Below are 15586 nucleotides of genomic sequence, written 5' to 3' on the forward strand. Positions count from 1 at the left end.
ACGCGGGAGACCGGGGTTCAATTCCCCGACGGGGAGAAAGTACTGCTCTTTTTTTAGGGTGAACAATGTTGCTGAGCCCACAAAGTGGAACATATTTTTGGAAAAAAAGCTTTATGATACAATTTCCTGCCTTTGAGGTTAACTCAGCCTTCCAAGGCATTGGTTGTTCAGTGGTAGAATTCTCGCCTGCCATGCGGGAGGCCCGGGTTCGATTCCCGGCCAATGCAGGAAGTTTTGAACATGTCATTTCGACAAGTATGCAAACCCCTGAGGAGGAAATCTGTGTTAGATTGCCAGGCAAACAGAAATCTCTGGTCTTGGTCGAATTCTCAACTGACTCTTGAAAAATAAGACTTTGAACATTTACTCATTCTCAGTAGACTTTGGTGAATCCATTGCAGATTTCCAGTGTGTGAGGTGATTAACTTTTTGCAAGGCTTTAGTTGTTAAATGGGAAAGAGTAACCAACTTGTCAGTGACAACTGTCTTGAGTTTGGCATTTGTGACAATGTCCTGGGATTACCCACAAACGCCTCACCTGCAAACTAGTATTGTGTGGCTTGTGAGCGGTATAGAGCAAAATCGATTACATGTACGTGTTTGTGAGAGTCTCAGCTTTCCATAGCTGGGTCATAGTAGTTCCTAGCTCCAACCATTCAGTCTCTACAGATATTTTTGTTAGAAGGGTTTAAGCCCAACATTCCAAATTTAGGGTTAGTACCAATGCTCCACGTTGTTTCAAAGTTCCAACCCACCTGCTCCTCGTTAGTATAGTGGTGAGTATCCCCGCCTGTCACGCTGGAGACCGGGGTTCAATTCCCCGACGGGGAGAAAGTACTGCTCTTTTTTTAGGGTGAACAATGTTGTTGAGCCCACAAAGTGGAACATATTCTTGGAAAAAAAGCTTTATGATACAATTTCCTGCCTTTGAGGTTAACTCAGCCTTCCAAGGCATTGGTTGTTCAGTGGTAGAATTCTCGCCTGCCATGCGGGAGGCCCGGGTTCGATTCCCGGCCAATGCAGGAAGTTTTGAACATGTCATTTCGACAAGTATGCAAACCCCTGAGGAGGAAATCTGTGTTAGATTGCCAGGCAAACAGAAATCTCTGGTCTTGGTCGAATTCTCAACTGACTCTTGAAAAATAAGACTTTGAACATTTACTCATTCTCAGTAGACTTTGGTGAATCCATTGCAGATTTCCAGTGTGTGAGGTGATTAACTTTTTGCAAGGCTTTAGTTGTTAAATGGGAAAGAGTAACCAACTTGTCAGTGACAACTGTCTTGAGTTTGGCATTTGTGACAATGTCCTGGGATTACCCACAAACGCCTCACCTGCAAACTAGTATTGTGTGGCTTGTGAGCGGTATAGAGCAAAATCGATTACATGTACGTGTTTGTGAGAGTCTCAGCTTTCCATAGCTGGGTCATAGTAGTTCCTAGCTCCAACCATTCAGTCTCTACAGATATTTTTGTTAGAAGGGTTTAAGCCCAACATTCCAAATTTAGGGTTAGTACCAATGCTCCACGTTTTTTCAAAGTTTCAACCCACCTGCTCCTCGTTAGTATAGTGGTGAGTATCCCCGCCTGTCACGCGGGAGACCGGGGTTCAATTCCCCGACGGGGAGAAAGTACTGCTCTTTTTTTAGGGTGAACAATGTTGCTGAGCCCACAAAGTGGAACATATTTTTGGAAAAAAAGCTTTATGATACAATTTCCTGCCTTTGAGGTTAACTCAGCCTTCCAAGGCATTGGTTGTTCAGTGGTAGAATTCTCGCCTGCCATGCGGGAGGCCCGGGTTCGATTCCCGGCCAATGCAGGAAGTTTTGAACATGTCATTTCGACAAGTATGCAAACCCCTGAGGAGGAAATCTGTGTTAGATTGCCAGGCAAACAGAAATCTCTGGTCTTGGTCGAATTCTCAACTGACTCTTGAAAAATAAGACTTTGAACATTTACTCATTCTCAGTAGACTTTGGTGAATCCATTGCAGATTTCCAGTGTGTGAGGTGATTAACTTTTTGCAAGGCTTTAGTTGTTAAATGGGAAAGAGTAACCAACTTGTCAGTGACAACTGTCTTGAGTTTGGCATTTGTGACAATGTCCTGGGATTACCCACAAACGCCTCACCTGCAAACTAGTATTGTGTGGCTTGTGAGCGGTATAGAGCAAAATCGATTACATGTACGTGTTTGTGAGAGTCTCAGCTTTCCATAGCTGGGTCATAGTAGTTCCTAGCTCCAACCATTCAGTCTCTACAGATATTTTTGTTAGAAGGGTTTAAGCCCAACATTCCAAATTTAGGGTTAGTACCAATGCTCCACGTTTTTTCAAAGTTTCAACCCACCTGCTCCTCGTTAGTATAGTGGTGAGTATCCCCGCCTGTCACGCGGGAGACCGGGGTTCAATTCCCCGACGGGGAGAAAGTACTGCTCTTTTTTTAGGGTGAACAATGTTGCTGAGCCCACAAAGTGGAACATATTTTTGGAAAAAAAGCTTTATGATACAATTTCCTGCCTTTGAGGTTAACTCAGCCTTCCAAGGCATTGGTTGTTCAGTGGTAGAATTCTCGCCTGCCATGCGGGAGGCCCGGGTTCGATTCCCGGCCAATGCAGGAAGTTTTGAACATGTCATTTCGACAAGTATGCAAACCCCTGAGGAGGAAATCTGTGTTAGATTGCCAGGCAAACAGAAATCTCTGGTCTTGGTCGAATTCTCAACTGACTCTTGAAAAATAAGACTTTGAACATTTACTCATTCTCAGTAGACTTTGGTGAATCCATTGCAGATTTCCAGTGTGTGAGGTGATTAACTTTTTGCAAGGCTTTAGTTGTTAAATGGGAAAGAGTAACCAACTTGTCAGTGACAACTGTCTTGAGTTTGGCATTTGTGACAATGTCCTGGGATTACCCACAAACGCCTCACCTGCAAACTAGTATTGTGTGGCTTGTGAGCGGTATAGAGCAAAATCGATTACATGTACGTGTTTGTGAGAGTCTCAGCTTTCCATAGCTGGGTCATAGTAGTTCCTAGCTCCAACCATTCAGTCTCTACAGATATTTTTGTTAGAAGGGTTTAAGCCCAACATTCCAAATTTAGGGTTAGTACCAATGCTCCACGTTTTTTCAAAGTTTCAACCCACCTGCTCCTCGTTAGTATAGTGGTGAGTATCCCCGCCTGTCACGCGGGAGACCGGGGTTCAATTCCCCGACGGGGAGAAAGTACTGCTCTTTTTTTAGGGTGAACAATGTTGCTGAGCCCACAAAGTGGAACATATTTTTGGAAAAAAAGCTTTATGATACAATTTCCTGCCTTTGAGGTTAACTCAGCCTTCCAAGGCATTGGTTGTTCAGTGGTAGAATTCTCGCCTGCCATGCGGGAGGCCCGGGTTCGATTCCCGGCCAATGCAGGAAGTTTTGAACATGTCATTTCGACAAGTATGCAAACCCCTGAGGAGGAAATCTGTGTTAGATTGCCAGGCAAACAGAAATCTCTGGTCTTGGTCGAATTCTCAACTGACTCTTGAAAAATAAGACTTTGAACATTTACTCATTCTCAGTAGACTTTGGTGAATCCATTGCAGATTTCCAGTGTGTGAGGTGATTAACTTTTTGCAAGGCTTTAGTTGTTAAATGGGAAAGAGTAACCAACTTGTCAGTGACAACTGTCTTGAGTTTGGCATTTGTGACAATGTCCTGGGATTACCCACAAACGCCTCACCTGCAAACTAGTATTGTGTGGCTTGTGAGCGGTATAGAGCAAAATCGATTACATGTACGTGTTTGTGAGAGTCTCAGCTTTCCATAGCTGGGTCATAGTAGTTCCTAGCTCCAACCATTCAGTCTCTACAGATATTTTTGTTAGAAGGGTTTAAGCCCAACATTCCAAATTTAGGGTTAGTACCAATGCTCCACGTTTTTTCAAAGTTTCAACCCACCTGCTCCTCGTTAGTATAGTGGTGAGTATCCCCGCCTGTCACGCGGGAGACCGGGGTTCAATTCCCCGACGGGGAGAAAGTACTGCTCTTTTTTTAGGGTGAACAATGTTGCTGAGCCCACAAAGTGGAACATATTTTTGGAAAAAAAGCTTTATGATACAATTTCCTGCCTTTGAGGTTAACTCAGCCTTCCAAGGCATTGGTTGTTCAGTGGTAGAATTCTCGCCTGCCATGCGGGAGGCCCGGGTTCGATTCCCGGCCAATGCAGGAAGTTTTGAACATGTCATTTCGACAAGTATGCAAACCCCTGAGGAGGAAATCTGTGTTAGATTGCCAGGCAAACAGAAATCTCTGGTCTTGGTCGAATTCTCAACTGACTCTTGAAAAATAAGACTTTGAACATTTACTCATTCTCAGTAGACTTTGGTGAATCCATTGCAGATTTCCAGTGTGTGAGGTGATTAACTTTTTGCAAGGCTTTAGTTGTTAAATGGGAAAGAGTAACCAACTTGTCAGTGACAACTGTCTTGAGTTTGGCATTTGTGACAATGTCCTGGGATTACCCACAAACGCCTCACCTGCAAACTAGTATTGTGTGGCTTGTGAGCGGTATAGAGCAAAATCGATTACATGTACGTGTTTGTGAGAGTCTCAGCTTTCCATAGCTGGGTCATAGTAGTTCCTAGCTCCAACCATTCAGTCTCTACAGATATTTTTGTTAGAAGGGTTTAAGCCCAACATTCCAAATTTAGGGTTAGTACCAATGCTCCACGTTGTTTCAAAGTTCCAACCCACCTGCTCCTCGTTAGTATAGTGGTGAGTATCCCCGCCTGTCACGCTGGAGACCGGGGTTCAATTCCCCGACGGGGAGAAAGTACTGCTCTTTTTTTAGGGTGAACAATGTTGTTGAGCCCACAAAGTGGAACATATTCTTGGAAAAAAAGCTTTATGATACAATTTCCTGCCTTTGAGGTTAACTCAGCCTTCCAAGGCATTGGTTGTTCAGTGGTAGAATTCTCGCCTGCCATGCGGGAGGCCCGGGTTCGATTCCCGGCCAATGCAGGAAGTTTTGAACATGTCATTTCGACAAGTATGCAAACCCCTGAGGAGGAAATCTGTGTTAGATTGCCAGGCAAACAGAAATCTCTGGTCTTGGTCGAATTCTCAACTGACTCTTGAAAAATAAGACTTTGAACATTTACTCATTCTCAGTAGACTTTGGTGAATCCATTGCAGATTTCCAGTGTGTGAGGTGATTAACTTTTTGCAAGGCTTTAGTTGTTAAATGGGAAAGAGTAACCAACTTGTCAGTGACAACTGTCTTGAGTTTGGCATTTGTGACAATGTCCTGGGATTACCCACAAACGCCTCACCTGCAAACTAGTATTGTGTGGCTTGTGAGCGGTATAGAGCAAAATCGATTACATGTACGTGTTTGTGAGAGTCTCAGCTTTCCATAGCTGGGTCATAGTAGTTCCTAGCTCCAACCATTCAGTCTCTACAGATATTTTTGTTAGAAGGGTTTAAGCCCAACATTCCAAATTTAGGGTTAGTACCAATGCTCCACGTTTTTTCAAAGTTTCAACCCACCTGCTCCTCGTTAGTATAGTGGTGAGTATCCCCGCCTGTCACGCGGGAGACCGGGGTTCAATTCCCCGACGGGGAGAAAGTACTGCTCTTTTTTTAGGGTGAACAATGTTGCTGAGCCCACAAAGTGGAACATATTTTTGGAAAAAAAGCTTTATGATACAATTTCCTGCCTTTGAGGTTAACTCAGCCTTCCAAGGCATTGGTTGTTCAGTGGTAGAATTCTCGCCTGCCATGCGGGAGGCCCGGGTTCGATTCCCGGCCAATGCAGGAAGTTTTGAACATGTCATTTCGACAAGTATGCAAACCCCTGAGGAGGAAATCTGTGTTAGATTGCCAGGCAAACAGAAATCTCTGGTCTTGGTCGAATTCTCAACTGACTCTTGAAAAATAAGACTTTGAACATTTACTCATTCTCAGTAGACTTTGGTGAATCCATTGCAGATTTCCAGTGTGTGAGGTGATTAACTTTTTGCAAGGCTTTAGTTGTTAAATGGGAAAGAGTAACCAACTTGTCAGTGACAACTGTCTTGAGTTTGGCATTTGTGACAATGTCCTGGGATTACCCACAAACGCCTCACCTGCAAACTAGTATTGTGTGGCTTGTGAGCGGTATAGAGCAAAATCGATTACATGTACGTGTTTGTGAGAGTCTCAGCTTTCCATAGCTGGGTCATAGTAGTTCCTAGCTCCAACCATTCAGTCTCTACAGATATTTTTGTTAGAAGGGTTTAAGCCCAACATTCCAAATTTAGGGTTAGTACCAATGCTCCACGTTTTTTCAAAGTTTCAACCCACCTGCTCCTCGTTAGTATAGTGGTGAGTATCCCCGCCTGTCACGCGGGAGACCGGGGTTCAATTCCCCGACGGGGAGAAAGTACTGCTCTTTTTTTAGGGTGAACAATGTTGCTGAGCCCACAAAGTGGAACATATTTTTGGAAAAAAAGCTTTATGATACAATTTCCTGCCTTTGAGGTTAACTCAGCCTTCCAAGGCATTGGTTGTTCAGTGGTAGAATTCTCGCCTGCCATGCGGGAGGCCCGGGTTCGATTCCCGGCCAATGCAGGAAGTTTTGAACATGTCATTTCGACAAGTATGCAAACCCCTGAGGAGGAAATCTGTGTTAGATTGCCAGGCAAACAGAAATCTCTGGTCTTGGTCGAATTCTCAACTGACTCTTGAAAAATAAGACTTTGAACATTTACTCATTCTCAGTAGACTTTGGTGAATCCATTGCAGATTTCCAGTGTGTGAGGTGATTAACTTTTTGCAAGGCTTTAGTTGTTAAATGGGAAAGAGTAACCAACTTGTCAGTGACAACTGTCTTGAGTTTGGCATTTGTGACAATGTCCTGGGATTACCCACAAACGCCTCACCTGCAAACTAGTATTGTGTGGCTTGTGAGCGGTATAGAGCAAAATCGATTACATGTACGTGTTTGTGAGAGTCTCAGCTTTCCATAGCTGGGTCATAGTAGTTCCTAGCTCCAACCATTCAGTCTCTACAGATATTTTTGTTAGAAGGGTTTAAGCCCAACATTCCAAATTTAGGGTTAGTACCAATGCTCCACGTTGTTTCAAAGTTCCAACCCACCTGCTCCTCGTTAGTATAGTGGTGAGTATCCCCGCCTGTCACGCTGGAGACCGGGGTTCAATTCCCCGACGGGGAGAAAGTACTGCTCTTTTTTTAGGGTGAACAATGTTGTTGAGCCCACAAAGTGGAACATATTCTTGGAAAAAAAGCTTTATGATACAATTTCCTGCCTTTGAGGTTAACTCAGCCTTCCAAGGCATTGGTTGTTCAGTGGTAGAATTCTCGCCTGCCATGCGGGAGGCCCGGGTTCGATTCCCGGCCAATGCAGGAAGTTTTGAACATGTCATTTCGACAAGTATGCAAACCCCTGAGGAGGAAATCTGTGTTAGATTGCCAGGCAAACAGAAATCTCTGGTCTTGGTCGAATTCTCAACTGACTCTTGAAAAATAAGACTTTGAACATTTACTCATTCTCAGTAGACTTTGGTGAATCCATTGCAGATTTCCAGTGTGTGAGGTGATTAACTTTTTGCAAGGCTTTAGTTGTTAAATGGGAAAGAGTAACCAACTTGTCAGTGACAACTGTCTTGAGTTTGGCATTTGTGACAATGTCCTGGGATTACCCACAAACGCCTCACCTGCAAACTAGTATTGTGTGGCTTGTGAGCGGTATAGAGCAAAATCGATTACATGTACGTGTTTGTGAGAGTCTCAGCTTTCCATAGCTGGGTCATAGTAGTTCCTAGCTCCAACCATTCAGTCTCTACAGATATTTTTGTTAGAAGGGTTTAAGCCCAACATTCCAAATTTAGGGTTAGTACCAATGCTCCACGTTTTTTCAAAGTTTCAACCCACCTGCTCCTCGTTAGTATAGTGGTGAGTATCCCCGCCTGTCACGCGGGAGACCGGGGTTCAATTCCCCGACGGGGAGAAAGTACTGCTCTTTTTTTAGGGTGAACAATGTTGCTGAGCCCACAAAGTGGAACATATTTTTGGAAAAAAAGCTTTATGATACAATTTCCTGCCTTTGAGGTTAACTCAGCCTTCCAAGGCATTGGTTGTTCAGTGGTAGAATTCTCGCCTGCCATGCGGGAGGCCCGGGTTCGATTCCCGGCCAATGCAGGAAGTTTTGAACATGTCATTTCGACAAGTATGCAAACCCCTGAGGAGGAAATCTGTGTTAGATTGCCAGGCAAACAGAAATCTCTGGTCTTGGTCGAATTCTCAACTGACTCTTGAAAAATAAGACTTTGAACATTTACTCATTCTCAGTAGACTTTGGTGAATCCATTGCAGATTTCCAGTGTGTGAGGTGATTAACTTTTTGCAAGGCTTTAGTTGTTAAATGGGAAAGAGTAACCAACTTGTCAGTGACAACTGTCTTGAGTTTGGCATTTGTGACAATGTCCTGGGATTACCCACAAACGCCTCACCTGCAAACTAGTATTGTGTGGCTTGTGAGCGGTATAGAGCAAAATCGATTACATGTACGTGTTTGTGAGAGTCTCAGCTTTCCATAGCTGGGTCATAGTAGTTCCTAGCTCCAACCATTCAGTCTCTACAGATATTTTTGTTAGAAGGGTTTAAGCCCAACATTCCAAATTTAGGGTTAGTACCAATGCTCCACGTTTTTTCAAAGTTTCAACCCACCTGCTCCTCGTTAGTATAGTGGTGAGTATCCCCGCCTGTCACGCGGGAGACCGGGGTTCAATTCCCCGACGGGGAGAAAGTACTGCTCTTTTTTTAGGGTGAACAATGTTGCTGAGCCCACAAAGTGGAACATATTTTTGGAAAAAAAGCTTTATGATACAATTTCCTGCCTTTGAGGTTAACTCAGCCTTCCAAGGCATTGGTTGTTCAGTGGTAGAATTCTCGCCTGCCATGCGGGAGGCCCGGGTTCGATTCCCGGCCAATGCAGGAAGTTTTGAACATGTCATTTCGACAAGTATGCAAACCCCTGAGGAGGAAATCTGTGTTAGATTGCCAGGCAAACAGAAATCTCTGGTCTTGGTCGAATTCTCAACTGACTCTTGAAAAATAAGACTTTGAACATTTACTCATTCTCAGTAGACTTTGGTGAATCCATTGCAGATTTCCAGTGTGTGAGGTGATTAACTTTTTGCAAGGCTTTAGTTGTTAAATGGGAAAGAGTAACCAACTTGTCAGTGACAACTGTCTTGAGTTTGGCATTTGTGACAATGTCCTGGGATTACCCACAAACGCCTCACCTGCAAACTAGTATTGTGTGGCTTGTGAGCGGTATAGAGCAAAATCGATTACATGTACGTGTTTGTGAGAGTCTCAGCTTTCCATAGCTGGGTCATAGTAGTTCCTAGCTCCAACCATTCAGTCTCTACAGATATTTTTGTTAGAAGGGTTTAAGCCCAACATTCCAAATTTAGGGTTAGTACCAATGCTCCACGTTGTTTCAAAGTTCCAACCCACCTGCTCCTCGTTAGTATAGTGGTGAGTATCCCCGCCTGTCACGCTGGAGACCGGGGTTCAATTCCCCGACGGGGAGAAAGTACTGCTCTTTTTTTAGGGTGAACAATGTTGTTGAGCCCACAAAGTGGAACATATTCTTGGAAAAAAAGCTTTATGATACAATTTCCTGCCTTTGAGGTTAACTCAGCCTTCCAAGGCATTGGTTGTTCAGTGGTAGAATTCTCGCCTGCCACGCGGGAGGCCCGGGTTCGATTCCCGGCCAATGCAGGAAGTTTTGAACATGTCATTTCGACAAGTATGCAAACCCCTGAGGAGGAAATCTGTGTTAGATTGCCAGGCAAACAGAAATCTCTGGTCTTGGTCGAATTCTCAACTGACTCTTGAAAAATAAGACTTTGAACATTTACTCATTCTCAGTAGACTTTGGTGAATCCATTGCAGATTTCCAGTGTGTGAGGTGATTAACTTTTTGCAAGGCTTTAGTTGTTAAATGGGAAAGAGTAACCAACTTGTCAGTGACAACTGTCTTGAGTTTGGCATTTGTGACAATGTCCTGGGATTACCCACAAACGCCTCACCTGCAAACTAGTATTGTGTGGCTTGTGAGCGGTATAGAGCAAAATCGATTACATGTACGTGTTTGTGAGAGTCTCAGCTTTCCATAGCTGGGTCATAGTAGTTCCTAGCTCCAACCATTCAGTCTCTACAGATATTTTTGTTAGAAGGGTTTAAGCCCAACATTCCAAATTTAGGGTTAGTACCAATGCTCCACGTTTTTTCAAAGTTCCAACCCACCTGCTCCTCGTTAGTATAGTGGTGAGTATCCCCGCCTGTCACGCGGGAGACCGGGGTTCAATTCCCCGACGGGGAGAAAGTACTGCTCTTTTTTTAGGGTGAACAATGTTGCTGAGCCCACAAAGTGGAACATATTTTTGGAAAAAAAGCTTTATGATACAATTTCCTGCCTTTGAGGTTAACTCAGCCTTCCAAGGCATTGGTTGTTCAGTGGTAGAATTCTCGCCTGCCATGCGGGAGGCCCGGGTTCGATTCCCGGCCAATGCAGGAAGTTTTGAACATGTCATTTCGACAAGTATGCAAACCCCTGAGGAGGAAATCTGTGTTAGATTGCCAGGCAAACAGAAATCTCTGGTCTTGGTCGAATTCTCAACTGACTCTTGAAAAATAAGACTTTGAACATTTACTCATTCTCAGTAGACTTTGGTGAATCCATTGCAGATTTCCAGTGTGTGAGGTGATTAACTTTTTGCAAGGCTTTAGTTGTTAAATGGGAAAGAGTAACCAACTTGTCAGTGACAACTGTCTTGAGTTTGGCATTTGTGACAATGTCCTGGGATTACCCACAAACGCCTCACCTGCAAACTAGTATTGTGTGGCTTGTGAGCGGTATAGAGCAAAATCGATTACATGTACGTGTTTGTGAGAGTCTCAGCTTTCCATAGCTGGGTCATAGTAGTTCCTAGCTCCAACCATTCAGTCTCTACAGATATTTTTGTTAGAAGGGTTTAAGCCCAACATTCCAAATTTAGGGTTAGTACCAATGCTCCACGTTGTTTCAAAGTTCCAACCCACCTGCTCCTCGTTAGTATAGTGGTGAGTATCCCCGCCTGTCACGCTGGAGACCGGGGTTCAATTCCCCGACGGGGAGAAAGTACTGCTCTTTTTTTAGGGTGAACAATGTTGTTGAGCCCACAAAGTGGAACATATTCTTGGAAAAAAAGCTTTATGATACAATTTCCTGCCTTTGAGGTTAACTCAGCCTTCCAAGGCATTGGTTGTTCAGTGGTAGAATTCTCGCCTGCCACGCGGGAGGCCCGGGTTCGATTCCCGGCCAATGCAGGAAGTTTTGAACATGTCATTTCGACAAGTATGCAAACCCCTGAGGAGGAAATCTGTGTTAGATTGCCAGGCAAACAGAAATCTCTGGTCTTGGTCGAATTCTCAACTGACTCTTGAAAAATAAGACTTTGAACATTTACTCATTCTCAGTAGACTTTGGTGAATCCATTGCAGATTTCCAGTGTGTGAGGTGATTAACTTTTTGCAAGGCTTTAGTTGTTAAATGGGAAAGAGTAACCAACTTGTCAGTGACAACTGTCTTGAGTTTGGCATTTGTGACAATGTCCTGGGATTACCCACAAACGCCTCACCTGCAAACTAGTATTGTGTGGCTTGTGAGCGGTATAGAGCAAAATCGATTACATGTACGTGTTTGTGAGAGTCTCAGCTTTCCATAGCTGGGTCATAGTAGTTCCTAGCTCCAACCATTCAGTCTCTACAGATATTTTTGTTAGAAGGGTTTAAGCCCAACATTCCAAATTTAGGGTTAGTACCAATGCTCCACGTTTTTTCAAAGTTCCAACCCACCTGCTCCTCGTTAGTATAGTGGTGAGTATCCCCGCCTGTCACGCGGGAGACCGGGGTTCAATTCCCCGACGGGGAGAAAGTACTGCTCTTTTTTTAGGGTGAACAATGTTGCTGAGCCCACAAAGTGGAACATATTTTTGGAAAAAAAGCTTTATGATACAATTTCCTGCCTTTGAGGTTAACTCAGCCTTCCAAGGCATTGGTTGTTCAGTGGTAGAATTCTCGCCTGCCACGCGGGAGGCCCGGGTTCGATTCCCGGCCAATGCAGGAAGTTTTGAACATGTCATTTCGACAAGTATGCAAACCCCTGAGGAGGAAATCTGTGTTAGATTGCCAGGCAAACAGAAATCTCTGGTCTTGGTCGAATTCTCAACTGACTCTTGAAAAATAAGACTTTGAACATTTACTCATTCTCAGTAGACTTTGGTGAATCCATTGCAGATTTCCAGTGTGTGAGGTGATTAACTTTTTGCAAGGCTTTAGTTGTTAAATGGGAAAGAGTAACCAACTTGTCAGTGACAACTGTCTTGAGTTTGGCATTTGTGACAATGTCCTGGGATTACCCACAAACGCCTCACCTGCAAACTAGTATTGTGTGGCTTGTGAGCGGTATAGAGCAAAATCGATTACATGTACGTGTTTGTGAGAGTCTCAGCTTTCCATAGCTGGGTCATAGTAGTTCCTAGCTCCAACCATTCAGTCTCTACAGATATTTTTGTTAGAAGGGTTTAAGCCCAACATTCCAAATTTAGGGTTAGTACCAATGCTCCACGTTTTTTCAAAGTTTCAACCCACCTGCTCCTCGTTAGTATAGTGGTGAGTATCCCCGCCTGTCACGCGGGAGACCGGGGTTCAATTCCCCGACGGGGAGAAAGTACTGCTCTTTTTTTAGGGTGAACAATGTTGCTGAGCCCACAAAGTGGAACATATTTTTGGAAAAAAAGCTTTATGATACAATTTCCTGCCTTTGAGGTTAACTCAGCCTTCCAAGGCATTGGTTGTTCAGTGGTAGAATTCTCGCCTGCCATGCGGGAGGCCCGGGTTTGATTCCCGGCCAATGCAGGAAGTTTTGAACATGTCATTTCGACAAGTATGCAAACCCCTGAGGAGGAAATCTGTGTTAGATTGCCAGGCAAACAGAAATCTCTGGTCTTGGTCGAATTCTCAACTGACTCTTGAAAAATAAGACTTTGAACATTTACTCATTCTCAGTAGACTTTGGTGAATCCATTGCAGATTTCCAGTGTGTGAGGTGATTAACTTTTTGCAAGGCTTTAGTTGTTAAATGGGAAAGAGTAACCAACTTGTCAGTGACAACTGTCTTGAGTTTGGCATTTGTGACAATGTCCTGGGATTACCCACAAACGCCTCACCTGCAAACTAGTATTGTGTGGCTTGTGAGCGGTATAGAGCAAAATCGATTACATGTACGTGTTTGTGAGAGTCTCAGCTTTCCATAGCTGGGTCATAGTAGTTCCTAGCTCCAACCATTCAGTCTCTACAGATATTTTTGTTAGAAGGGTTTAAGCCCAACATTCCAAATTTAGGGTTAGTACCAATGCTCCACGTTTTTTCAAAGTTCCAACCCACCTGCTCCTCGTTAGTATAGTGGTGAGTATCCCCGCCTGTCACGCGGGAGACCGGGGTTCAATTCCCCGACGGGGAGAAAGTACTGCTCTTTTTTTAGGGTGAACAATGTTGCTGAGCCCACAAAGTGGAACATATTCTTGGAAAAAAAGCTTTATGATACAATTTCCTGCCTTTGAGGTTAACTCAGCCTTCCAAGGCATTGGTTGTTCAGTGGTAGAATTCTCGCCTGCCACGCGGGAGGCCCGGGTTCGATTCCCGGCCAATGCAGGAAGTTTTGAACATGTCATTTCGACAAGTATGCAAACCCCTGAGGAGGAAATCTGTGTTAGATTGCCAGGCAAACAGAAATCTCTGGTCTTGGTCGAATTCTCAACTGACTCTTGAAAAATAAGACTTTGAACATTTACTCATTCTCAGTAGACTTTGGTGAATCCATTGCAGATTTCCAGTGTGTGAGGTGATTAACTTTTTGCAAGGCTTTAGTTGTTAAATGGGAAAGAGTAACCAACTTGTCAGTGACAACTGTCTTGAGTTTGGCATTTGTGACAATGTCCTGGGATTACCCACAAACGCCTCACCTGCAAACTAGTATTGTGTGGCTTGTGAGCGGTATAGAGCAAAATCGATTACATGTACGTGTTTGTGAGAGTCTCAGCTTTCCATAGCTGGGTCATAGTAGTTCCTAGCTCCAACCATTCAGTCTCTACAGATATTTTTGTTAGAAGGGTTTAAGCCCAACATTCCAAATTTAGGGTTAGTACCAATGCTCCACGTTTTTTCAAAGTTTCAACCCACCTGCTCCTCGTTAGTATAGTGGTGAGTATCCCCGCCTGTCACGCGGGAGACCGGGGTTCAATTCCCCGACGGGGAGAAAGTACTGCTCTTTTTTTAGGGTGAACAATGTTGCTGAGCCCACAAAGTGGAACATATTTTTGGAAAAAAAGCTTTATGATACAATTTCCTGCCTTTGAGGTTAACTCAGCCTTCCAAGGCATTGGTTGTTCAGTGGTAGAATTCTCGCCTGCCATGCGGGAGGCCCGGGTTTGATTCCCGGCCAATGCAGGAAGTTTTGAACATGTCATTTCGACAAGTATGCAAACCCCTGAGGAGGAAATCTGTGTTAGATTGCCAGGCAAACAGAAATCTCTGGTCTTGGTCGAATTCTCAACTGACTCTTGAAAAATAAGACTTTGAACATTTACTCATTCTCAGTAGACTTTGGTGAATCCATTGCAGATTTCCAGTGTGTGAGGTGATTAACTTTTTGCAAGGCTTTAGTTGTTAAATGGGAAAGAGTAACCAACTTGTCAGTGACAACTGTCTTGAGTTTGGCATTTGTGACAATGTCCTGGGATTACCCACAAACGCCTCACCTGCAAACTAGTATTGTGTGGCTTGTGAGCGGTATAGAGCAAAATCGATTACATGTACGTGTTTGTGAGAGTCTCAGCTTTCCATAGCTGGGTCATAGTAGTTCCTAGCTCCAACCATTCAGTCTCTACAGATATTTTTGTTAGAAGGGTTTAAGCCCAACATTCCAAATTTAGGGTTAGTACCAATGCTCCACGTTTTTTCAAAGTTCCAACCCACCTGCTCCTCGTTAGTATAGTGGTGAGTATCCCCGCCTGTCACGCGGGAGACCGGGGTTCAATTCCCCGACGGGGAGAAAGTACTGCTCTTTTTTTAGGGTGAACAATGTTGCTGAGCCCACAAAGTGGAACATATTCTTGGAAAAAAAGCTTTATGATACAATTTCCTGCCTTTGAGGTTAACTCAGCCTTCCAAGGCATTGGTTGTTCAGTGGTAGAATTCTCGCCTGCCACGCGGGAGGCCCGGGTTCGATTCCCGGCCAATGCAGGAAGTTTTGAACATGTCATTTCGACAAGTATGCAAACCCCTGAGGAGGAAATCTGTGTTAGATTGCCAGGCAAACAGAAATCTCTGGTCTTGGTCGAATTCTCAACTGACTCTTGAAAAATAAGACTTTGAACATTTACTCATTCTCAGTAGACTTTGGTGAATCCATTGCAGATTTCCAGTGTGTGAGGTGATTAACTTTTTGCAAGGCTTTAGTTGTTAAATGGGAAAGAGTAACCAACTTGTCAGTGACA

General features: G+C 44.0%; 5 non-coding genes across 5 annotated transcripts; all 5 read left to right on the top strand.

Annotated features, from left to right (window-relative positions):
• Window positions 1–9696: 9696 nt before the first annotated feature.
• On the top strand, window positions 9697–9767 carry trnag-gcc (transfer RNA glycine (anticodon GCC)). The gene has a single exon. It is a non-coding gene; the product is annotated as a tRNA-Gly (tRNA).
• A 1519-nt stretch (window positions 9768–11286) lies between these two features.
• On the top strand, window positions 11287–11357 carry trnag-gcc (transfer RNA glycine (anticodon GCC)). The gene has a single exon. It is a non-coding gene; the product is annotated as a tRNA-Gly (tRNA).
• A 724-nt stretch (window positions 11358–12081) lies between these two features.
• trnag-gcc (transfer RNA glycine (anticodon GCC)) lies at window positions 12082–12152 on the top strand. The gene has a single exon. It is a non-coding gene; the product is annotated as a tRNA-Gly (tRNA).
• Window positions 12153–13671: 1519 nt separating this feature from the next.
• Window positions 13672–13742, top strand: trnag-gcc (transfer RNA glycine (anticodon GCC)). Its single transcript has one exon. It is a non-coding gene; the product is annotated as a tRNA-Gly (tRNA).
• A 1519-nt stretch (window positions 13743–15261) lies between these two features.
• trnag-gcc (transfer RNA glycine (anticodon GCC)) lies at window positions 15262–15332 on the top strand. The gene has a single exon. It is a non-coding gene; the product is annotated as a tRNA-Gly (tRNA).
• The last annotated feature ends 254 nt before the right edge of the window (window positions 15333–15586 follow it).

The sequence above is a fragment of the Oncorhynchus mykiss genome, chromosome 5 (genome assembly GCF_057628025.1).
Source record: "Oncorhynchus mykiss isolate SJ-2025 chromosome 5, ASM5762802v1, whole genome shotgun sequence".
In the NCBI taxonomy this organism is placed as follows: Eukaryota; Metazoa; Chordata; class Actinopteri; order Salmoniformes; family Salmonidae; genus Oncorhynchus; species Oncorhynchus mykiss.